The 24,889-nt window shown below is 40.4% G+C and overlaps 1 protein-coding gene and 1 long non-coding RNA gene across 2 annotated transcripts in view; one reads left to right on the top strand and one right to left on the bottom strand.

The window, feature by feature from the left end:
• The window catches only part of GNB4 (G protein subunit beta 4), a 74,028-nt gene that overhangs the window by 4,802 nt on the left and 44,337 nt on the right, over positions 1–24,889 (top strand). The gene's annotated exons all lie outside the window — the stretch shown is intronic.
• LOC120871467 overlaps positions 22,664–24,889 on the bottom strand; it is a 20,587-nt gene continuing 18,361 nt past the window's right edge. Inside the window, exon 4 of the long non-coding RNA XR_005723025.1 lies at positions 22,664–22,673. This is a non-coding gene — a long non-coding RNA (uncharacterized LOC120871467). The remainder of the gene's footprint in view (positions 22,674–24,889) is intronic.

The following is a 24,889-nucleotide window of genomic DNA, read 5'->3' as shown; positions in this document are numbered from 1 at the left end:
TGTCCATTGAGTCAGTGATACTATCCACACATCTCATCCTCTCGTCCTCTTCTCCTCCTTCCTTCAATCTTTCCCAGCATCAGGGTCTTTTCAAATGAGTCAGTTCTTCACATCAGGTGGCCAAAGGATTGGTGTTTCAGCTTCAGTATCAGTCCTTCCAATGAATATTCAGGACTGATTTCCTTTAGGATGGACTGGTTGGATCTCCTTGCAGTCCAAGGGACTCTGAAGAGTTTTCTCCACCACCACAGTTCAAAAGCATCAATTCTTCAGGGCTCAGCTTTCTTTATATTTCAGCTCCAACATCCATACATCACTACTGGAAAAACCATAGCCTTGCCTAGAAGGACCTTTGTGGGCAAAGTAATGTCTCTGCTTTTTAATATGCTGTCTAGGTTGGTCATAGCTTTTCTACCAAGGAGCAAGCGTCTTTTAATTTCATGGCTGCAGTCACCATCTGCAGTGATTTGGAGCCCCCCAAAATAAAGTCTTTTATTGTTTCCATTGTTTCCCCATCAATTTGCCTTGAGTGATGGGACCGGATGCCATGATATTAGTTTTCTGAATGCTAAGTTTTAAGCCAGCTTTTTCACTCTACTCTTTCACTTTCATCAGTTCAGTTCAGCTCCGTTCCGTTCAGTTCAGTTGCTTAGTCGTGTCCAACTCTTTGCGACCACATGAATTGCAGCACACCAGGCCTCCCTGTCCATCACCAATCCCTGGAGTTCGCTCAGATTCATGTTAATCAAGTCAGTGATGCCATCCAGCCATCTCATCCTCAGTCGTCCCCTTCTCCTCCTGCCCCCAAACCCTCCCAGCATCAGAGTCTTTTCCAGTGAGTCAACTCTTCGCATGAGGTGGCCAAAGTACTGAGTTTCAGCTTTAGCATCCTTCCTTCCAAAGAAATCCCAGGGTTGATCTCCTTCAGAATGGACTGGTTGGATCTCCTTGCAATCCAAGGGACTCTCAAGAGCCTTCTCCAACACCACAGTTCAAAAGCATCAGTTCTTCAGTACTCAGCCTTCTTCACAGTCCAACTCTCACATCCATACATGACCACAGGAAAAACCATAGCCTTGACTAGACAGACCTTAGTTGGCAAAGTAATGTCTCTGCTTTTGAATATGCTATCTAGGTTGGTCATAACTTTTCTTCCAAGGAGTAAGTGTCTTTTAATTTCATGGCTGCAGTCACCATTTGCAGTGATTTTGGAGCCCCAAAAAATAAAGTCTGACACTGTTTCCACTGTTTCCCCATCTATTTCCCATGAAGTGATGGGACCAGATGCCATGATCTTCGTTTTCTGAATGTTGAGCTTTAAGCCAACTTTTTCACTCTCCTCTTTTACTTTCATCAGGAGGCTTTTTAGTTCCTCTTCACTTTCTGCCATAAGGGTAGTGCATCGGCATATCTGAGGTTATTGATATTACTCCTGGCAATCTTGATTCCAGCTTGTGTTTCTTCCAGTCCAGCATTTCTCATGATGTACTCTGCATATAAGTTAAATAAGCAGGGTAACAATATACAGCCTTGACATACTCCTTTTCCTATTTGGAACCAGTCTGTTGTTCCATGTCCAGTTCTAACTGTTACTTCCTGACCTGCATACAGATTTCTCAAGAGGCAGGTCAGGTGGTCTGGTATTCCCATCTCTTTCAGAATTTTCCACAGTTTATTGTGATCCACACAGTCAAAGGCTTTGGCATAGTCAATAAAGCAGAAATAGATATTTTTTTGGAATTCTCTTGCTTTTTCCATGATCCAGCGGATGTTGGCAGTTTGATCTCTGGTTCCTCTGCCTTTTTTAAAACCAGCTTGAACATCTGGAAGTTCACGGTTCACATATTGCTGAAGCCTGGCTTGGAGAATTTTGAGCATTATTTTACTAGCGTGTGAAATGAGTGCAGTTGTGCGGTAGTTTGAGCATTCTTTGGCATTGCCTTTCTTTGGAATTGGAATGAAAACTGACCTTTTCCAGTCTTGTGGCCACTGCTGAGTTTTCCAAATTTGCTGGCATACTGAGTGCAGCACTTTCACAGCATCATCTTTCAGGATTTGAAAGAGCTCCACTGGAATTCCATCACCTCCACTAGCTTTGTTCATAGTGATGCCTCCTGAGACCCACTTGGCTTCACATTCTAAGCTGTCTGGCTCTAGGTGAGTGATCACACCATCATGATTATCCAGGTCGTGAAGATCTTTTTTGTATAGTTCTGTGTATTTTTGCTATCCCGTGTTCTGCTTCTGTTAGGTCCATACCATTTCTGCCCTTTATTGAGCCCATCTTTGCATGAAATGTTCCCTTGGTGTCTCTAATTTTCTTGAAGAGATCTCTAGTCTTTCCCATTCTTTTGTTTTCCTCTATTTCTTTGCACTGATCACTGAGGAAGGCCTTCTTATCTCTCCATGCTATTCTTTGCAACTCTGCATTCAAATGGGTATATCTTTCCTTTTTTTGCATCTTTTCTTTCTCAGCTATTTGTAAGGCCTCCTCAGGCAACCATTTTGCCTTTTTGCATTTCTTATGCTTGGGGATGGTCTTGATCACTGCCTCCTGTACAATGTCACGGACCTCTGTCCATAGTTTTTCAGACACTCTGTCTATCAGATCTAAGCCCTTGAATCTATTTGTCACATCCACTGTATAATCGTAAGGGATTTGATTTAGGTCATATCTGAACGGTCTAGTGGTTTTCCCTACTTTCTTCAATTTAAGTCTGAATTTGGCAATAAGGAGTTCATGATCTGAATAGTCAGCTCCCGGTATTGTTTTTGATGACTGTATAGAGCTTCTCCATCTTTGGCTGCAAAGAATATAATCAATCTGATTTCGGTGTTGACCATCTGGTGATGTCCATGTGTAGAGTCTTCTCTTGTGTTGTTGGAAGAGGGTGTTTGCTATGACCAGTGCATTCTCTTGGCAGAACTCTGTTAACCTTTGCCCTGTTTCATTCTGTACTCCAAGGCCAAATTTGCCTGTTACTCCAGGCGTTTCTTGACTTCCTACTTTTGCATTCCAGTCCCCTATAATGTCCTATAATGAAAAGGACATCTTTTTTGGGTGTTAGTTCTAGAAGATCTTGTAGGTCTTCATAAAACTGTTCAACTTCAGCTTCTTCAGCGTTACTGGTTGGGGCATAGACTTGAATTACCATGATATTGAATGGTTTGCCTTGAAAACGAACAGAGATCATTCTGTCGTTTTTGAGATTGCATCTAGGTACTGCATTTTGGACTCTTGTTGACCATGATGGCTACTCCATTTCTTCTAAGGGATTCTTGCCCCCAGTAGTAGATATAATGGTCATCCGAGTTAAATTCTCCCATTCCAGTCCATTTTAGTTCACTGATTCCTATAATGTCAATGTTCATTCTTGCCATCTCCTGTTTGACCACTTCTGGTTTGCCTTGATTCATGGACCTAACATTCCAGGTTCCTATGCAATATTGCTCTTTTGAGCATCAGACTTTACTTTCAGTTCCAGGGCTAGAGAAGGGAAAATACAAGATGAGGATGGAACACAAAGTAAGGAAGTGTTTTTTAAGAAAATGGGGGCATGTCAAATCTGAGAGAATCGGGGCATCACAGTGAGTAATAGCAGTAATGGATTATAACTGATTGAATACAGTCAGAATCCCCAAGTCCATAATAAATAAATAAGAAAAAGGGAAAAATTCTTCCTGGTAGACGGCCAATAAAAACTGTAGAAGGAACAGTAGTAAGAAAAGTCACTAGTTTGCAACCATTATGGTAATACTGAGTCAGGCAGATGTTACTAGTGGAGGAAGTTGGATGGAGGAAAGGATATCACTACAGTTTCCAGTGGACTCTCTTGAGATTAATGACCAAGGGGGATACAGTAACTTCACAGTGGAGAAGTCTGTCAGGCATCAATCAACCAAGTGATCAAAATTAATATCACCAGTAGTGGGAAAAACGTGTTCTTCTTGACACACTTGAACTAGGGAATGTCATTACTTTCCTGTGGTATTTATAAAATGCATAACCAAAATCTAATCACAAGGAATCAATTCAGTTCACTTCAGTCGCTCAATCGTGTCCGACTCTTTGCGACCCCATGAATCGCAGTACGCCAGGCCTCCCTGTCCATCACCAATTCCCGGAGTTCACTCAGACTCACGTCCATCGAGTCAGTGATGCCATCCAGCCATCTCATCCTCGGTCGTCCCCTTCTCCTCCTGCCCCCAATCCCTCCCAGCATCAGAGTCTTTTCCAATGAGTCAACTCTTCGCCTGAGGTGGCCAAAGTACTGGAGTTTCAGCTTTAGCATCATTCCTTCCAAAGAAATCCCAGGGTTGATCTCCTTCAGAATGGACTGGTTGGATCTCCTTGCAGTCCAAGGGACTCTCAAGAGTCTTCTCCAACACCACAGTTCAAAGGCATCAATTCTTTGGCACTCAGCCTTCTTCACAGTCCAACTCTCACATCCATACATGACCACAGGAAAAACCATAGCCCTGACTAGACAGACCTTAGTCGGCAAAGTAATGTCTCTGCTTTTGAATATGCTATCTAGGTTGGTCATAACTTTTCTTCCAAGGAATAAGCGTCTTTTAATTTCATGGCTGCAGCCACCATCTGCAGTGATTTTGGAGCCCCCAAAAATAAAGTCTGACACTGTTTCCACTGTTTCCCCATCTATCTCCCATGAAGTGATGGAACCGGATGCCATGATCTTCGTTTTCTGAATGTTGAACTTTAAGCCAACTTTTTCACTCTCCTCTTTTACTTTCAGCAAGAGGCTTTTGAGTTCCTCTTCACTTTCTGCCATAAGGGTGGTGTCATCTGCATATCTGAGGTTATTGATATTTCTTCTGGCAATCTTGATTCCAGCTTGTGTTTCTTCCAGTCCAGCGTCTCTCATGATGTACTCTGCATATAAGTTAATTGAGGATTGTTCTACTAAGTAACTGGCTTGTATTCTTCCAACACGCTAATATTGTGAAAGACAAAGAAAGGCAAAGAACAGTTTCAGATTAAAGGAAAGAGACCTGAGAATTAAATTCAGTGCAGAATCCTTGATTGGATCTTGAATTGGAAAATCCACTCTAAGAACATTGTTGGGTTATTGGCAAAATTTGCATATGTATTGAATATTAAAGAATAGGATATCAATGTTAAATTTCCTGAATTTGTTCATTGTACTGTAGTTACAGGGCTTCTCAGGGGGCGCTAGTCATAAGGACCCCGCCTGCCAACGCAGGAGATGTTAGTAACGTGGGTTCGATCCCTGGGTTGGGAAGATCCCCTGGAGGAGGGCATGGCAACCCACTCCAGTGTTCTTGCCTGAAGAATCCCATAGACAGAGGAGCCTGGTGGGCCACAGTCCATAGGGTCACGAAGAGTCAGACACAACTGAAGTGACTTAGCACAGCACAGCACTGTAGTTACATAGGAAAATGCCCTTGTTCTTGGAAGGATACACAGTGAATTATTTAGGAGTAAAGGGTCAAAATACCTTCAGTTTGCTCTCAAATGAATAAGCAATAATGATTATTACATATAAAGAGAGCAATAAAGCAAAGGTGGCAAATGTTAACAGTTGGTAAGTCTGGGTGAATGCAATAAGAATGTTCACTATGGTAGGTGGTGGGATAGTAGCGAAATCAACGTCTGACTCTTTCTGCATCCATGGGCTATAATCCACTAGTCTCCTCTGTCCATAGGATTCTCCAAACAAGAATACTAGAGTGGGTTGTCATTTCCTCCTCCAGAGGATCTTCCCGATCCAGGGATTGAACTTGAGTCTCCTGCATTGCAGACAGAGAGTGAGCCACCAAAATTTTTCGACTTTAAGTTTGAAATTTCAAAAACAGGCAAGTTAAAACTTCAAAAACTAATAAAGCTACCTTGTGTTCAGAAATTTTTCAAAGATTGCATTTTGCCTGTGTCTACTTCTTAACTCCTCACTTCCCATTTTCTTCTGAACCTGTTCCAGAGACTTTATCTTTCCTGTGCCCCAGAACCATTCTTCTCAATGTCATCAGGGATGGCTGATCTCTGAACCACACAACTCCTTCCTTATGGAAACGTTCTTTCCCTTGACTTCTGGGACACTAATTCTGATCTTCATCTGGCCTCACTGGCTATGGCTTGTAATTCTTTTCCAGCTCAGTTAATGGTATCACCGTCCACCCAGATGCTCCAGTTTAAAACTCCTAAGAGTAATCCTGATTCACTCATCCTGTGTTTATTGGCAAGTATTATGGGCTCTATCCTAGAGAAAATCAACCCCGAACACTCATTGGAAGGACTGATGTGGAAGCTCCAATACACTGGCCACCTGATGCAAATTGCTGACGCATTAGAAAAGACCCTGATGCTGGGAAAGATTGAAGGCAGGAGGAGAAGGGGACAACAGAGGGCAAGATGGTTGGATGGCATCATGGACTCAATGGACATGAGTTTGAGCAAGCTCTGGGAGGTGGTGAAGGACAGGAGAGCCTGGCCTGCTGCAGTTCATGGGGTCACAGAGTCAGACATAACTTAGCGCCTGAACAATGGGGCTCTAACTTAAAAATTATTCCAAAGTTGTCTTATTTTTTAATCCCTTCCACTACTACTATCCTTGTGTCAGACCACCATCTTTCCTGGCCCAGACAACTGTAGTAGCACCTAACTGGTCTTTCAGCCTCCAGTCATGTGTCTCCTGGCAACCAGCATGAACTTTAAAAGGTATGAGTCAAATTAGATTCTGTCTCCCAGTTATCAAAACCCATTAGTGTTAGATAAAATACGAAGTTTTTATTACGGTCCAGAGGCCCGTCCTGCCCACCTCTGTATAGCTTCTGCTTTGTTCACTCCCCTCCAATCTTCACCCCCATCTCCTGTTGGTTCAGCTTGCTAGATTAGTTTCTACCTCAGGGCCTTTGCATTTTACTGTTTCTTGTGTTTGGAGTGCTCTTCCCCTTTTAAGGCATGGCTCATTCACTCATTTCATTCAGGTCTTTAACTTAGATTAAATGATTTAAAAAGACCCTGCCTGGTCATCCTGTAGCTTCTTTCTTCCCCCCTGCACAGTGCTTTACTTGAAATTGTTATTTATTCACATGCTTTATTATCCTCTCTTAGACATATGTAGAATAAAGCTCCATGACCACGGGAAACTTCGTTTTGTTTAAGGCTGAATCCCTGGAGCCTGGAATGTGCCCTGCATGTGGTTGGAACCCAGATATTTGTTGATGAATGAATAAATGCATTAATATTGCAAACTTTCTGGCTATAGTTTATTTAACGCTTTTGCCATTGAAGAAGACTGTCTCAGAAAACATCAGTGCTGTTTAAAGTTTTTTGGTGGCACCGCTCAAGATTCTCTGGAAGCGAATAAGTTATCAGCTTTGTATTTCACGACTTCATCTTTCGTCTGCCCTCTGGTGGAGGGAATACTCATAAGCAAGAGATGAGTAGAACAGATAGGAAGAAGTAAAAATGGACTAACCTTGATTACAAGCTGGACAGTTAATTTTTAAACTACAAAGATTTGAAATTTTTAATTTTAAGTAAGCCTCAAACTTAACCATAATAAGATTCTAAAGAATGAAAAGAAAATAGGCAGTAGTTAAAGAAATGGATGAAAAATGAAACTAGCTCCAAAATGGTTTGATTATTTAAAATAATTTCTGCTTAAATATACTTCCTCTCTTAAAATATTTTTAACATTTGTCCATCTTTTGTTCAAAGACATCTTTTTTTCAGTTTTGCTAATATTTTCAGCTAACCTTTGTAAACTTTTCCAATTGTCAGTAAACATGTGCTAGAGGAAAAGCCATATTCAAATCCGAACAGCTGGGTACTAGAGGCAGCGCTTTAACTACTGTGCTTCGCTACAGCCATCCTACAAATGTCCTGTGAATGGTGCGGGTACCAAAGACTTTCCTTTGGTGTAATAGTTACTAACAAAAAAATACTTGGTAAGTTCACAGCTTGTGTTCCTCAGTACCCTTTTCCTGGTTTGCGTTATGGGGAGCCTCTAGAATTGCTGAGAATTTTATCTTACTTAATTTGTTTTGACGTAGAAATCACATTAAAAGAGTTCAACACTTGGATACTGTTGACTTCCTAAAATAATACGAAGTTTCTCTTAATGTCCATAGTTAATATTTAAGGCAGTATACAGCTTAAAATTTTTTCCCGGTTTTGCCTTTGTCTGGCCAGTTGATTTATATTTATAATTTTGAGTTATATGAACAGTTGGATAATAACTGTCTTTAAACATTTGTTCTTTTTCTTTTTTTTTAATCGTTGTTGCTGCACAGGCTTTTCTCTAGTTTGCAGTGGTTGGGGGCTGCTCTCCAGCTGTGGTGTGCAGGCTTCTCATTGCGGTGGCTTCCCTTGTGGAGCATGGGCTCCAGGGCGAAAGGGCGTCAGTAGCTGCAGCTCCTGGGCTGTAGAACAGAACAGAGTCTCAGTAGTGATGCATGCGCTTGGTTGCTTCTCAGCATGTGGGATTTTCCTGTTCCAGGGATGGAACCTGTGTCTCCTGCATTGGCAGGTGGGTTCTTTACCCCTGAGCCACAAGGAAAGCCCTAAACATTGATTCTTAGTCTTCAAAAACGCCATGTTTTTAGAAGCTTTACTCTTTCTTCTTCATCTAACTTGTAACACATTTTTAGCTATAGAGAAATAGAATCTGTACCATAAAGTGCACACACTACTTTGGGAGGGACAAAGATGAGGATAGTGGTCTCCATGCCCAAAGAGCTAATAACCTCTGGGCTCTTCCATAGGAATTTTTGGTGTTTTTTGTTATGATGACTTTTACCAATGGCTTGACTCAGTTTTTTTCCCCTTCAGTTTTTATGAGTTCCCCACCTAAACACCTTTACCCAGGAACTGTTTCAAATGCAAAAATTGGGTATTAATTCTTTGGTTTGTGAAATTAAAAACCCAGTAATGCAACTAAAGCTGAATGAGGCTTTATTTGTCCAACTGGCATGTGACATAGATTATACATTGTGTTTAGGATAATTAACATGGCTTATGGTGACCAGTTTTTATAAGAAAATGATTTGGAAACATTTTTTACTTTCTGGGCTTCTTTAAATTAAATTTTGTATTTAAATGGAAAAATGATAGACAGCTGATTACTTAAGGAACTTGAAATTTGTCAACAGGGGATCTTCATTATGTGCATTGCTTACTAAATGGGCCTCTAGGGAAGCTGTTAGGAGGGAAAAGACTTTTTTTTCTTTTTAAAAAAATTTGTTTATTTTTTAATTGAAGGATAATTGCTTTACAGACGGGAATAAACTTTTTGAAAAATGTAGTCTCCTTGTCATTTGATGTAAAAAAGGAAAAGCAGTCGGTATTTTAAAAGTTTTAAACTTAGATAGTAGTTTTCATGGTTATATGTTAACCTTTACCTATGGGAATTAAACTTCATCAACAAAGCATTTCATTATGTTTATTAATAATTAATGTGCCACAAGGGAAGATTTGGGGGAGGGAATAACTTTAAAAACACACACGCAAAGACTCCTCCATGCCTTAAGATACAAGAAAGGAGAGAAATGTTTGTATGTAAATTCCCCCCATGGTATAACTAATCTTTTCAAGAGGGAGCAACTTTATATATTTCCGGGATGATAGGTTATGATGAGATGGTGAAGCACTAGGAACAATGTGTGTTTCCTTAATGCTGCTGAAGAGCAGTATTGGCATGTATGATGGTAGGTGTGGCAGGATGAAAACGTCCATAGGACAGCAGAGAAGTAGAGTAAAACTGAGTGTGGCTACGACGTAAATGTAACTAAGAGCAGGATATAGCATTCAAGGCACTTGGTGGAGATAAACCCTGTATTGACTGATGGATTTTGAAGACATTTTGTTGTTTAGTTACCAAGTCATGTTGGACTCTGTTACAACTCCATGGATTGTAGCCCTCCAGGCTACTCTGCCCATGGCATTTTCCCAGGCAAGAATACTGAAGTGGGTTGCCATGTCCTTCTCCAAGGGATCTTCCCGACCCAGGGATTGAATCTGTGTCTCCTGTCTTGGCAGGCAGATTCTGTACCACTGAGCCAAGAAAAGCCTTTGAGGATGTTACTTGGGATGTGGAACTGGGAATGGAGTGGAGTTCCAAAGAAGCTAGTGTAGGTTATAAATTAGCTGTTGGTCTAAACCCAGGACAGAATCATGACATTTTGGTGAAGTATGATCCTGAAGTAGCATTGGTAACCAATATCATGTAAGTATACTTGCTGTTTTTTTGTTTGACCGTGCTGTGTGGTTTGTAGGATCTTAGTTCTCCGACCAGGGATCAAACATGTGCCCTGTGCAGTGGAAGCACATGTGGGGAGTCTTAACCAATGGACTGCCAGGGATGTGCCACACTTGTTTCTTAATTAGTAAAACTTCAATGTTTTATCTCATGGGTAGGCATAATAGTTTTGCATGCGTCATGCTCAGTCCCTTCAGTCATGTCCAACTCTTTGCAGCCCAATGGACTGTGGCCCACCAGTCTCCTCTGTCATGGGATTCTCCAGGCAAGAATACTGGAGTGGGTTGCCATGCCCTCCTCCAGGGGATCTTCCCGACCCAGGGATCGAACCAGCATCTCCTGCAGCTCCTGCAGTGCAGGCAGATTCTTTACTGCTGAGCCACTGGGGAATGAAATTTGCACTGGGAGAAAGATGCTGAGTGCTATACTCATATTTCTACCTCTTATTGGAAACTTTTAAGATACTTTATGTTTATAACTCTGAACACATGGAATTGTAGCTACCTATCTATGAATATGTTAGTTAAACAAGTCACATTTTGTGCTCTCCAGCCAACTCAGCAAATGAGCTAGATCATGACTGATATGTGTTGCTGCTGCTGCTAAGTTGCTTCAGTCGTGTCCGACTCTGTGCGACCCCGTAGACAGCAGCCCACTAGGCTCCTCGGATCCTGGGATTCTCCAGGCTAGAACACTGGAGTGGGTTGCCATTTCCTTCTCCAATGCATGAAAGTGAAAAGTGAAAGTGAAGTCGCTCAGTCGTGCCCAACTCTTTGCACCCCCATGAATTGCAGCACGCCAGGCCTCCCTGTCCATCACCAACTCCCAGAGTTCACTCAAACTCACGTCCGTCGAGTCAGTGATGCCATCCAGCCATCTCATCCTCTGTCGTCCCCTTCTCCTCCTGCCCCCAATCCCTCCCAGCATCAAAGTCGTTTCCTTAGTGGTAAGATTAATTAAAATTTCTTTTATATATAACCAAGAGTAATATGTAACGAAATCTGGTAAATTGAAGGTCTTGTTTCTGGGAAAACAAAAGCAAATTATGTGACTTTAAAGGGTGTAAGACTTTGTGAGTGAGTGATACAGAGATGAACGATGCATGGTCCTATTCGGAAAACCCAAGAGGTGATAACACTTGAGTGAAGTTATATGAGAAAAGACAGGCTGACAACATTATGATCTGTAATTTACACAATCATAATTGATTTTCCTAATATTTGGTTCACAAAGCCTTAAAAACACTAAAACTAGAGGAGTCTCAATTTAGAGAAAATAGTTTGAGGACTAAATAAGAGGAGATACCCTACTAGTTTACATCACTGACAGTGAATTTACAGAACTAGTTACTTTAAGAGGTGGTGGTGGTTTGTTGTTTAGTCACTAAGTTGGTCCGACTCTTTCCAGGCCCACAGACTGTTGACCACCAGGCTCCTCTGTCCACGGGATTTCCCAGGCAAGAGTACTGGGGTCAGTGCCATTTTTTTCCTCCAGGGCTCTTCCTGACCCAGGGATTGAACCCGGCACTGGCAGATGGATTCTTGGTATGTGAGCCACCAGGGAAGTCCAATACAGCTAAAAATACAAGCACACTGAAAATGGTTTCAGAATGTATTGCATTAAGTTTGAGGGACATCCTTAGTGTGTTGAGTCCAGTCACATTCTCTTGAAACATTTGGTTCTGGTGACATAACACTCTAAGTATGTGCCTGGTGGCACTTAACGTCCTAATATAATTATTCTTAACTTTGTTGTGAGAAGATGAATTTTTCTGATTGGGGTTACTATGTCTGGTCCAGAGTAGATGTTTAATAACATGTTTGTTGAGTGGCAGAATAAATTTCATAATGGTTTGAATTGACAATAGTTGGAATAGTCTCGTTTATTATGCACTTAGGACTATAGATAAGAATATAAAAAGCAGGAAGAAAATTCTTTTTTTGAAAGTCTTCCCAAAAAGTTAACTGGAAAAAAGCTATACCTATTCATTTAAAACTTCCATTGTGTCTTTATATATGTATGTGGAAATTTAAAAAGGATACCCTGAAAGAATAGAAACATCCACTCTATATTTATTAATATAACATGTACTGTGCATCAGGTTTTCATGTAATACTTGATATTACAATAATTTTTTTATTTTGCCTCATGACTTCTTCCTCTTCTTTTCTATTTCCTTGATTAAGGTTAATTTTTAATTAAAATTTTAATATAATTTTAATTTAAAAAGGAACTTAGGGTTAAATCCTCAGCTTTTATAAACAATAAATAGGCTAGGAGATTGCATATGTCACACACATTTAATTTATAACACGGATGTAAAAAATATGTAGGAATGAAACAGAAAAATCCATTTGCTTGTAATTCCATGAATTTCTATTCCTTTTAAACATTTTTATGCATGATGTTTTATGGGGTCTTGGAATTTACCATCTCAGTTTAGGTTTCTGCAATGATGATGTAGCCAATTCAATGACAGAACCACAAATTGTGATCCAAAGTGTTCAGCCCAAGTGAATCTGTTTGTGACACTTGGATAAGGAACTTGGTTTCTTGGTTTCTTGCTCCAGGCAAGAATACTGGACTGGATAGCCATTACCGTCTCCAGGGGATTTTCCTGACTCAGGGGTTGAACCCTGGTCTCCCACATTGTGGGCAGATTCTTTACCGTCTGAACCACCAGAGAAGTCCCATTGAAAAGAGTTAATGGCTGCCCCCCCAAAAAAGAGAAAATCAAGATTTTGCCAGATGGATAGTTTCCCTTGAGGAAAAGGAAGATAACACCTGAAATAGATCAAGAAATTATTAATGATTTCTTTGTAAAAAATATTTTAAGTTGAGAGTGTTGAAATAGGAAATTTATAGAGAAAACTTCTGTTTCCCTTCTATTGCCTCTTTTCTCATTCTGAAGTTGCCCTTCAGAAAAACAAAAAACATTTTCATGTTTCAAATATGGGAAATAGTTTTGCTCTATTTTAAAACCAATTGGCAAGGGAATGATTTCTTTATTTATGTATTCCATCTATTATCTTTATTTTTTTTTTAAGTATTTAGATGTTTTGCTTAACCAGCAAGATAATATAAATGTCATAAGTGCTTTTAGGAACTTCTTCAGGCATGAACACGCATCCTTGAACTTTCCTCCAATCAAGGGGTTTTAGACAAGAGTTTAGACCTGTAGTTCTCAGATTCCAAGAGGTGTCAGAATCACCTGAAGTGCATGTTAAACACTGGTTGCTGGGCTCCACCCTCACAGTCTGGTTCTTCAGGCCTAGCAAAGGGCCCACAAGTTTGCATTTCTGGCAAGTTCCTCAGTGATGCTGACGCTGCTGGGCCTCACCTTTTGAGAACCAGTGATTAGGCTATTGGGTTAAATTAGTGGCTGTCAACCGTGTTTCTTTCCTCACACACCTCATGGATAAGACATTAAGTAAAATCTGAACTGCCCCAATCTAGTAGTGACAGTATTAAAGTGGGATGGGCAAGGTACTGTTGGAGAGTCAGGAATTGAGATCTTCAGGAGGTGCGTGTAGTTAGAGGTAGCCCTTTAAAGGACTGAATGTTTTCTCTCCTATCCTCGCCCTCTTTGAACCTTTTCCTCCTCCACGCCTGTTAAGAGAGTCCTGGTCTGTAAGTAAGAGTGCAGATGGAGTCAGAGTAATATAGGTCCTCTCCCAGCAAACTTCCAGCCTCTGGAGTCAGTGAGGGAGCAGTGGTGCTTTTCAAGGCGTCGAGGAGACAAAGAAGAGGTGACATGGCAGGAGAATTGAGATGTTGAGGCCTTGAACAGAAAACAGAAAACAGAAATCTTTCTGGTGATAATTTTATTTTCCTTTTTTTTTTTTTAAGTATCGTTATATCTATTGACCCATCAGCAGATGTGAATATGAACCTGAGTCGTGTTTACGATTATAGAAGTGAAGTGAAGTGAAGTTTCTCAGTCATGTCCGACTCTGTGATCCCATGGACTGTAGCCTACCAGGCTCCTCTGTCCATGGAATTTTCCAGGCAAGAATACTGGAGTGGGCTGCCATTTCCTTCTCCAAGGGATCTTCCCAACCCAGGGATTGAACCCAGGTCTCTCTCATTGCAGGCAGACGCTTTACCGTCTGATCCACTACGGAAGCCCTCTGATTATAGCTTCTTCATATATTTCCCTCGTTAGGCCAAATTAGCTCTGACTTAAAGTTCTAAGGATGTTTGTTTATGTGTGTTATTTAATCCCTAAAACAATCACTTAGAGGTATTACTAGTGTCTCCACTGTACAGATGAGGAAATTGACACTCAGAAGTTAAAACAGTTTCTGGGATCACACAGTAAGTGTAGTCATACTCCAACACTTATGAGGTTGTGTGAACTGGGGTGAGGTTCATAACCTCTAAAACATGTAGTTTCCTCATCTGTAAAATAAAGATGATACTAGCACTTACCTTCTGAGGTTGAATTGAGGTTGTTAAACGAGTTACTGTGAAGAGTTGTGAACAGTGCATAAAACAGTAAGCGCTCAGTAAATGTCATCTCTTGGTTGGCTAAATACTAAGGATCTTTTAAGTTCAGGGGTCATCTAGGTAATCTTCCTCCTATATACTATTATAGGTCAAAAATCTCTTAATCAGCTTACATGGTCAGTGTGCCATGAGAGTTGAGAATCATGAATCTAAATGGGTAGCTTGGCTTTTACAATGAGAAGGTGAAGGCTCAGAATCAGAATTTGGCTGCTTATACTCAAGAGGTTGATTTATGTTACTAGCCACGTGTCTCTCCCTCTCTCTCTGTCTCTTTCTCCATCTGTCTGTCTCTCTCGTAACCACCAATTTTGTAAGAAATTATTTGTTACACTCTAGTGGATTTGCTGTGACTTATAACGAGACAATATGCCGGTAAATTTGGAAAACTCAGCAGTGGCCAAAGGATTGGAAAGGGTCAATTTTCACTCCAATCCCAAAGAAAGGCAATGTCAAGGAATGCTCAGACTAACTCACAATTGTACTCATCTTGCATGCTAGCAAAGTAATGCTCAAAATTCTCCAAGCCAGGCTTCAACAGTACATGAACTGTGAACTTTAAATGTTCAAGCTGGATTTAGTAAAGGCAGAGGAACCAGAAATCAAATTGCCAACATCCGTTGGATTATCAAAAAAGCAAGAGAGTTCCAGAAAAACATCTACTTATGATTTATTGAATGCCAAAGCCTTTGACTGTGTAGATCACAACAAATTGGAAAATTCTTCAAGAGATGGGAATACCACATCATCTTGAAAAGATGGCAATACCAGACCGCTTGACCTGCCTCTTGAGAAATCTGTATGCAGGTCAGGAAGCAACAGTTAGAACTGGACATGGAACAACAGATGGTTCCAAACTGGGAAAGGAGTACGTCAAGGCTGTATATTGTCACCCTGCTTATTTAACTTCTATACAGAGTACATCATGAGAAACGCTGGGCTGGATGAAGCACAGGCTGAAATCAAGATTGCCAGGAGAAATGTCAATAACCTCAGATATGCAGATGACACCACCCTTATGGAAAAGAAAACAAAGAAGAACTAAAGAGGCTTTTGATGAAAGTGAAAGAGCAGAGTGAAAAAGTTGGCTTAAAACTCAGTATTCAGAAAACTAAGATCATGGCATCTGGTCCTATCACTTCATGGCAAATAGATGGGGAAACAGTGGAAACAGTGGCTGACTTTATTTTGGGGGGCTCCAAAATCACTGCAGATAGTAACTGCAGCCATGAAATTAAAAGACGCTTGCTCCTTGGAAGAAGAGTTATGACCAACGTACACAGCATATTTAAAAACAGAGACGTTACTTTGCCAACAAAGGTCTGTCTAGTCAAAGCTATGGGTTTTCCAGTAGTCATGTATGGATGTGACAGTTGGACTGTGAAGAAAGCTGAGCGCCAAAGAATTGATACTTTTGAACTGTGGTGTTGGAGAAGACTCTTGAGAGTCCCTTGGACTGCAAGGAGATCCAACTAGTCCATCCTAAAGGAAATCAGTCCTGAATATTCATTTGAAGGACTGATGCTGAAGCTGAAACTAATACTTTGGCCACCTGATGTGAAGAACTGACTCATTTGAAAAGACCCTGACGCTGGGAAAGATTGAGGGTGGGAGGAGAAGGGGACAACAGAGTATGAGATGATTGGATGGCATCACCAACTCAATGGATGTGAGTTTGAGTAAACTCTGGGAGTTGGTGATGGACAGGGAGGCCTAGCTTGCTGCAGTCCGTGGGGTCACAAAGAGTTGGACCTGACTGAGCAACTGAACTTAACTAAATTGAACTGAACTCATAATGAGACTGTGATTAATCACTGCATAATAGATTGTACTTACTGGAAAAGTGTTCCTTTCTTGGGAATGCCTCACACATCTTTTAGATAAACTGTTATTTGCTTTTAAAAGAGAATCTCTTACCCACAATTTGGAGATCCAAAATGCTTTGAAACCACAAGGTTTTGTTTTTTTCATGTATCATTAGTGGCAAAACCTTATGTGATTTGAACTCTATTGGTGGCACAGCCTAACTTGACCTAATGTGAAACTGTTGCTAGTCTATCTTTTCCCCACTTGATTGTGAAGATACTTATATTTTGCTGCAGAAATATTCCTTCTGGATTATGTGGGTGCTGCCACAAAGTCCAGTTGGGGTGTTATGAAATATGTGTTGATCCACCTTTTAAAATCTGAAAACCTTAAAAAAAGTCTTTGTAAAATCTATAAACTCTCAGATTCTGAATTGGCCTTTAGGGCTCAGGATAATGGATTATGGACATAGGTGAATGTGCACTTAAATAGCTGTTTTCCCTCTTAGACTGTCGACTCCTGGAGAGCTAGGCCTGTATCTAATTCATGTGTAGTCTGGGTTCTTGGCATATAATAGGCATTCAGTAAATGGCTGGTGAGAGAATGAACTATGCCAGAAATAGCAGTTAGGTGAAGGGAAACAGACTTGAGAGCAGCATCTTATTTTTCCCTGGAGCACAGACAAAACAGACTGCATTCAGTTTATAAGAGGCTGAATTGTGTTACTTTGGGGGCACTTAAAAATGTTCAGTGTAATGAGAAATTTGGTAGCAAAATAAAAAACTCAGTGCTTGTATTGTGTCAAGCATCTCTTCTGTTTTCTTCTATGATACACTTGTCTCATACAACTCTAGATTTTTGACTTATGAGGAAAGCCACATGGAGTATTTGTAATTGGAAGACTACTTGGGGTGGGTAAGCAAATATGTTTTTAAATTCCTTGGTGAGAATGATTATAAAAACTTCTGATTTTTATATGATTATATGAATGATTATAAAAACAAGTACCTTAACTAATTCATTATGAGCTTATGGTTTTTTTTTTTTTTTTAAATAAAGCATAGGAGTTATGAATCAGGATTACAAAGAAAAGCAGAACATTAGAGAATTTAATTAAAAATAGCAAACTCCAACTTTTCTGATAAACTCTAGTAAGTAAAAGTAGTTTATACTTAAATTTTTAAAGTACAATTTAAAATATTCTTTCATGCCTTACATGAGTTTTCAAGATCCATATGAAAATTATTAGTAGCTAAGAAATACTTGTATGTCTTTGTCTCATATGGGTTAAAATAGCTGTTTGCTAACAGAGCAGTATAATTGTACAGTCTACATAATGCCTTGCTTTAGTAAAAATTCTGTGGACATTTTAAGAAATGGAGAGAGGAGAATGTTTGAATTATACAACTATGTTTTTTTTTTTAATTTCCTTTAATTTATTGGCTTGGGTACAATAACCCATTGGTATTTTTTGATATTGTTACTGGTACAGCTGAACTTTTAAAAAGATAACTGACAGGCTGCCTTCTGCTCAACTAACAGTGCTTTCACTATGTGATCAAGTAATTTGAAATGTGTTAAATGAACCAAATATTCATGTTGAAAAAGAACTTAGTCAAGAAGTTATAGTAATTGAAAGAGCACTATGCTTATATCAAACTAATTTCTGTTAAATTATTAGTTTCAAATTGCTTTAGTAACTTCAGTACCATTTCAGAGACTGTGATAAACAACTCCGATTGAACCTTGACCAAAAATCAGTATTGGTGAAATTCCTTGACCATAACATTCTGATGATTTTTATGTGTTTTTGTAAAGGAAGGTAGAGATGGCTCCTATGTATCTCATACACTTTTGTAACTTCCCTTCCTCCCAAGAGGGAAATTTCTTAACAGTTGGTCGAAGATAGATCTGGAAAAACATAAGGATTTAAGAAATGAATTGGGGGTTGGGGGCAGGAGGGACGAGTCTGCAGTGATGCAGAGAAGGAATAGTCAGTGAAGTACTAGGAAGATCTAGGAAGTGAAGAGTCTGGAAAACTATTGGAGTAAAGCTTGAATAAGAAGGGAGTGTCATTAGATTCAGTGGAGAGACCTAATGAAATGCCCTTGCATGGAGTCAAAGGAGAGTGGTTAAGATTGGCTTCCGGAGTCACACAGGCTTGGATTCACGTCCTGACTTTGCTTCTAATCTTAGGCAAATCGTTTAACCTGATCTCAGCTTCTTTTTGGCTTTATTTTTATTTCATTCCATTACTTTTATTATTTCCCAGTGGACTTAAGGTATGTTAAAAAGTATAACTGAGTCAACGTTTAAGATTATTTTGTTTGTTTCTCTTTTGAGCAAAAATTGATTTGGATTGGGTACTGCCAAACCAGAAGTGGTTAGGAGTGCTCCGCCACCCACCTATGGAGGCAGGGTTAAGACTTGTATAGAGAAGAGGAGGAAGGGGGGCAAGGGTATTATTTGATTGGCTGTAGCTTCTGTGGTTTTTCCAGTAGTCATGTATGGATGTGTGAGTTGGACTATAAAGAAAGCTGAGCGCCAAAGAATTAATGCTTTTGAACTACGGTTTTGGAGAAGACTCTTGAGAGTCCCTTGGACTGCAAGGAGATCCAGCCAGTCCATCCTAAAGGAGATCAGTCTTGAATATTCATTGGAAGGACTGATGCTGAAGCTGAAACTCCAATACTTTGGCCACCTGATGCAAAGAGCTGACTCATTTGAAAAGACCCTGATGCTAGGAAAGATTGAAGGCACAAGGAGAAGGGGACGACAGAGGATGAGATGGTTGGATGACATCACCGACTCAATGGACATGAGTTTGAGTAAGCTCCGGGAGTTGGCGATGGACAGGGAGGCCTGGCGTGCTGCAGTCCATGGGGTCGCAAAGAGGTGGACATGACTTGGCGACTGAACTGAACTGAGCTTACATGGTTGCCTTATTTGGTAAACTGGTTAGCTGTAATTGGTTGTCCTTAGGTTTTGATTTCTTAACCTTGAGGCATTTATAGGCTTAGGTTTTGGTTTGCTTACACAGGCTGCTTCCCAGGTGGCTCAGATGGTAAAGTGTCTGCCTGCAATTTGGGAGATGTGGATTCATTCCCTGGGTCGGGAAGATCTCCTGGAGAAGGAAATGGCAACCCATGCCAGTACTCTTGCCTGGAAAATTCCATGAAGGGAGGAGCCTGGTAGGCTACACTCCACGGGGTCTCAAAGTGTCAGACACAACTGTCTGACTTCACTTTCTTTTTCTTCAGACAGGCTGCTAAGATATTAGAATCACCTCAGTCTAATGGCTTCCTTGTTTGATTGAACTTGTCCAAGAGTTGTATTAATTGTAAATATATTCATGGATCCATGTATGATTCACTTTTATGTATTTATATTTGCTTGTTTGTTGATAATATAGAAACACCTATAAAGCAAATACCCAACTCAGGAATTTGTAAAATAACAATTGCTTGCAACTACTTGTGTGTTCCTTCCTCCTGTGTATCATTCTCTTGCTTCAGAAAAGTTTTGTTGGATATGTATACACTCCTTGGAAGAAAAGTTATGACCAACCTAGATAGCATATTGAAAAACAGAAACATTACTTTGCCAACAAAGGTCTGTCTAGTCAAGGCTATGGTTTTTCCAGTGCTCATGTATGGATGTGAGAGTTGGACTGTGAAGAAAGCTGAGCACTGAAGAATTGATGCTTTTGAACTGTGGTGTTGGAGAAGACTCTTGAGAGTCCTTTGGATTGCAAGGAGATCCAACCAGTCTATTCCGAAGATCAGCCCTGGGATTTCTTTGGAGGGAATGATGCTGAAGCTGAAACTCTAGTACTTTGGCCACCTCATGCGAAGAGTTGACTCATTGGAAAAGACTCTGATGCTGGGAGGGATTGGGGGCAGGAGGAGAAGGGGACGACCGAGGATGAGATGGCTGGATGGCATCACGGACTTGATGGTCGTCAGTCTGAGTGAACTCCAGGAGATGGTGATGGACAGGGAGGCCTGGCATGCTGCGATTCATGGGGTTGCAAAGAGTTGGACACAACTGAGCGACTGAACTGAACTGATACACTCCTAAACAATGTATTATTTAGTTTTAGTTGCTTATGCATTTTGCAAAAAGTATTATGCTGGTATGTGTCTTCTGGAACTTGCTTTTTTCCTCTTAGTGGTATTTTTCAGATTTGTCTATGCTGTATATACCTATAGCTCATTCATTTTTACTGCAATGTAATAATTCACTGTAAAAACAGTGTAGTTATCCATTTCCCTATTGGCAGGTATTTTATTGCTATTACAGGTAATGCTGTATAAATCCAGCTCTTGAGCACATGAGTATATGTTCTTAAGTTTCTTTTAGGGCTCATCTGTCCAGAAGTGGAATTAAATTATCAGACTGAAAGGTACACATATCATCACCCATGTTAGATATTGCCAGATTGCTTCCCAAAGAGCTGTTCCGTCATAATATGTTATCATTTTCCCACAGCTTTGCCACCTCCTGGATGAGGGGAAAAAAATTCTGTTAATCTGAAAGGTATAAAGTTGTTTATTTTCATTTCCCTGTTAACTTGAGGTTGAGTATCTTCTTCTTTGTATATTGCCTTCTACTGGTTTTCCTGCTGTGATCTGCTATTTGTATCTGTGCACATTTTCCTTTTGGGTCATCAGTCTTTTTTATTACTAGCTTGGAGGAATTGCTTTTAAATTCTAGGTGCTGTGGATGTAAAACAGATTGACTGCCAGATATTTCCCTAAGAGGAGTTTTTTGGATTTATTGTAGACAATTGCAGTTCAGGGTGTGTAACCTTGGCAAATCATGTGCCAGTCTCACCGGGCAAGGCAAGGGGAACTCTTTTATAGAGTTGAAAAGGAAGTTGAGTAGGCTGTAGTAAACAGAGTCCTTGGCTTTCCATTAGCTGTGTCCTTGCCGGGAAAGAAGAATGCATCTTTCCTTGGGGGTTCTGTGATGTCACAGGGTTCAAGAGCTCCCTCTTGCTGTCTCCCAACAATGATTAAATTTCTATTTGTTAATTCTTTACAATGCTAATCCTTTAGTTAAATTTCAGCTTGCAACTGTCCTTTCTCACTCAATCTATGTCTTGGTTTTTTTGTTTGTTTGTTTCTTTCTCTTTGGTGTAGAGGCTAAGTTCTCATCATGCACACACTGTACTTACACAACTGAAGAGGCTAGCTCTTGTAGCTGACCTTTCCTCTTCTCCTCTGTGCTTTTGTTTATAAAGGTAATTGTTAAAAGCATCGTCAACTCTGTGTGTGTGTGTATGCCTCAGACTGTTAGACTGTTTAATAAGCCTGGAGGGTGATTCTACTTCCATATGTTGGGAGCTGGGTTTTTTTTTTTTTTTTTTTTAAGTGGTGTGTTTGATTCCTCTTTGTCTTCAGTTTTGGGGCTACTTGCCACGTCTGAGTCTTTAGGAGAAGCTCTACTCAATTTTCTATTATACATATAACCAGTGGAGATGATATACTTTAATTTCAGTCTATAATCACTTCTTTTTTTTTGGTCAGTAACTCAGGAAAAGTCTTATGAGAGAATGTTTTTGGTTTACTCCCTTCTCAGGTTGGGATCTTGATTATTTTAAATACTTTAGATTTAAATTATTTTAAATACTTTAGATAAGACTTTTCCTTATCTATTTGTTATTCAGTCACTCAGTCTGTTCAACTCTTTGAACTGCAGCATGCCAGGCTTCCCTGTCCTTCACCATCTCCTGGATTTTGCTTAAACTCATGTCCATTGAGTCGGTGATGCCATCTAACCGTCTCATCCTCTGTTGTCTTCTTCCTGCCTTCAGTCTTTCCCAGCATCAGGGTCTTTTCTAATGAGTTGGCTCTTTGCATCAGGTGGCCAAAGTATTGGAGCTTCAGCATCAGTCCTTCCAATGAATATTCAGGACTGATCTCCTTTAGGATGGACTGGTTGGATCTCCTTGCAGTCCAACAGACTCTTAAGATTCTTCTCCAATACCACGTTTCAAAAGCATCAATTCTTCGGTGCTCAGCCGCTTTAATGGTCCAACTTTCACATCCATACATGACTAGTGGAAAAACTTTCCACTAGCTTTGACTAGATGGACCTTTGTCGGCAAAGTAATGTCTCTGCTTTTTTAATACACTGTCTAGGTTGGTCATAGTTTTTCTTCCAAGGAGCAAGTATCTTTAAATTTGCTGCAGTCACCATCTGCAGTGACTTTGGAGCCCAAGAAAATAAGGTCTGTCTCTGTTTCCATTGTTTCCCCATTTATTTGCCATGAAGTGATGGGACTTGATGCCATGATCTTCATTTTCTGAATTTGAGCTTTAAGCCAGCTTTTTCACTCTCCTCTTTCACTTTCATCATGAGGCTCTTTAGTTCCTCTTCACTTTCTGCCATAAGGGTAGTGTCATCTGCATATCTGAGGTTATTGACATTTCTCCTGGCAGTCTTGATTCCAGCTTGTGTTTCATCCAGCCCAGCGTTTCTCATGATGTACTCTGCGTATAAGTTAAATAAGCAAGGTGAAAATGTACAGCCTTGACGTATTCCTTTCCCAATTTGGAACCAGTCCGTTGTTCCATGTCTGGTTCTAATTGTTGCTTCTTGACCTGCATACAGATTTCTCAGGAGGCAGGTAAGGCGGTCTGGTATTCCCATCTCTTGAAGAAATTTCCACAATTTGTTGTGATCCACACAGTCAAAATCTTTAGCATAGTCAATGAAGCAGAAGCAGAAGTAGATGTATTTCTGGAATTCTCTGCTCTTAGTCTGCTTGGCTACACCCAGTGAAGACTTATTCATTAGTGGGTGACTATCCAACTGGTTTTCCATCTCCTGTCATTATTTTCCATATTTTTCTTTTCCCCACATGGGATTCACAATGCTTTATAAAATGGTTTACCACTTCCCTTATTTCTGTCCTTTATTAATAATTGTGGGTGCAAAGGACTGCAGGAGGGCAAGTAGTCTGATAACTTTGTTTTCTCCCAACCAAAATAAATGCCCATAGAGACTTTGCTTCTCTGATTTTGAGCATGCTATTAGGTGTATAGTTTGAGGGAGCTACTTAGTAAACTATACCTCATGCAACAATATTGCCCTCCAGAATTCACAATTTTTGTAGCCATATATAGACAGAGCCATTTCCAATAACCAGATTGGCCATTTCTTGAGACCTTCCTCCTTCAAAGCATATTATTAGTATTTACCATATTAGGTTTCATCTGAGGGTATCCTTTTGCCTCTTTTTACTCTTATCAGCCCCTGGACTTGTCTGAAAGTAGTTTATAATCCACTAGTCTATTCTGGATGTAGTTTTTTGGTTTTTTGGTTGGGGGAGGTATATTCTCAGGAATACGACAGTTGTCAGATGAGAAGAAAACATCAACAGAAAGTCTGTTTAATCAAAATATTCTCCCTCTTTAGTGTCAGAACTAATATAAATGGATCAGGTAGGGGCTCTCAGAGAAACAGAATCAGGCATGACTTTCTTAAGAGAACAGAATCCACTTTGATCTAAGCCATTTTGTGCTCTAACCCTGGCTGCAGTCCTTGCGCTTGAACAGGTCTCAGTAACTGATGATCTAAGGGAACAAAGTGGTCATGTATGGATGTGAGGGTTGGACTGTGAAGAAAGCTGAGCACCAAAGAATTGATGCTTTTGAACTGTGATGTTGATGCTTTTGAACTGTGGTGTTGGAGAAGACTCTTGAGAGTCCCTTGGACTGCAAGGAGATCCAACCAGTCCATTCTAAAGGAGATCAGTCCTGGGTGTTCTTTGGAAGGAATGATGCTAAAGCTGAAACTCCAGTTCTTTGGTCACCTGATGTGAAGAGTTGACTCATTGGAAAAGACTGATGCTGGGAGGGTTTGGGGGCAGGAGGAGAAGGGGACGACAGAGGATGAGATGGCTGGAGCATCATGGACTCGATGGACGTGAGTCTGAGTGAACTCCAGGAGTTGGTGATGGACAGGGAGGCCTGGCGTGCTGCGATTCATGGGGTCGCAAAGGGTCAGACATAAAAGAGTCTGACTGAGCAACTGAACTGATACTGAACTGATAAGGGAACAAATGGAGAAGAAAAATGGCAACCCAGTCCAGTATTTTTGCCTTGAGGGTTCCATGGACAGAGAAGCCTGGAGGGCTGTGTAGTCCATGGGGTCATAAGAGTCAGACTAAACCAAGGGAACAAAAGAATGTCAGGGAAGAGAAGTAGCAATAGCAAAGATATATCAGTTGTAAGGTCTACCAGTTTTGTTTCATTGGTGAAGATTAGCCCGAAGGGCTCGAGATCAACTAGAACCTAAGGGATGATGATGTTGACCTTTTCTGACCC

This window comes from Oryx dammah, unplaced genomic scaffold, assembly GCF_014754425.2.
Source record: "Oryx dammah isolate SB20612 unplaced genomic scaffold, SCBI_Odam_1.1 HiC_scaffold_2, whole genome shotgun sequence".
Classification (NCBI taxonomy): domain Eukaryota; kingdom Metazoa; phylum Chordata; class Mammalia; order Artiodactyla; family Bovidae; genus Oryx; species Oryx dammah.
The sequence above is the reverse complement of the archived record's forward strand: the minus strand, read 5'-3'. Positions and strand labels throughout refer to the sequence as shown.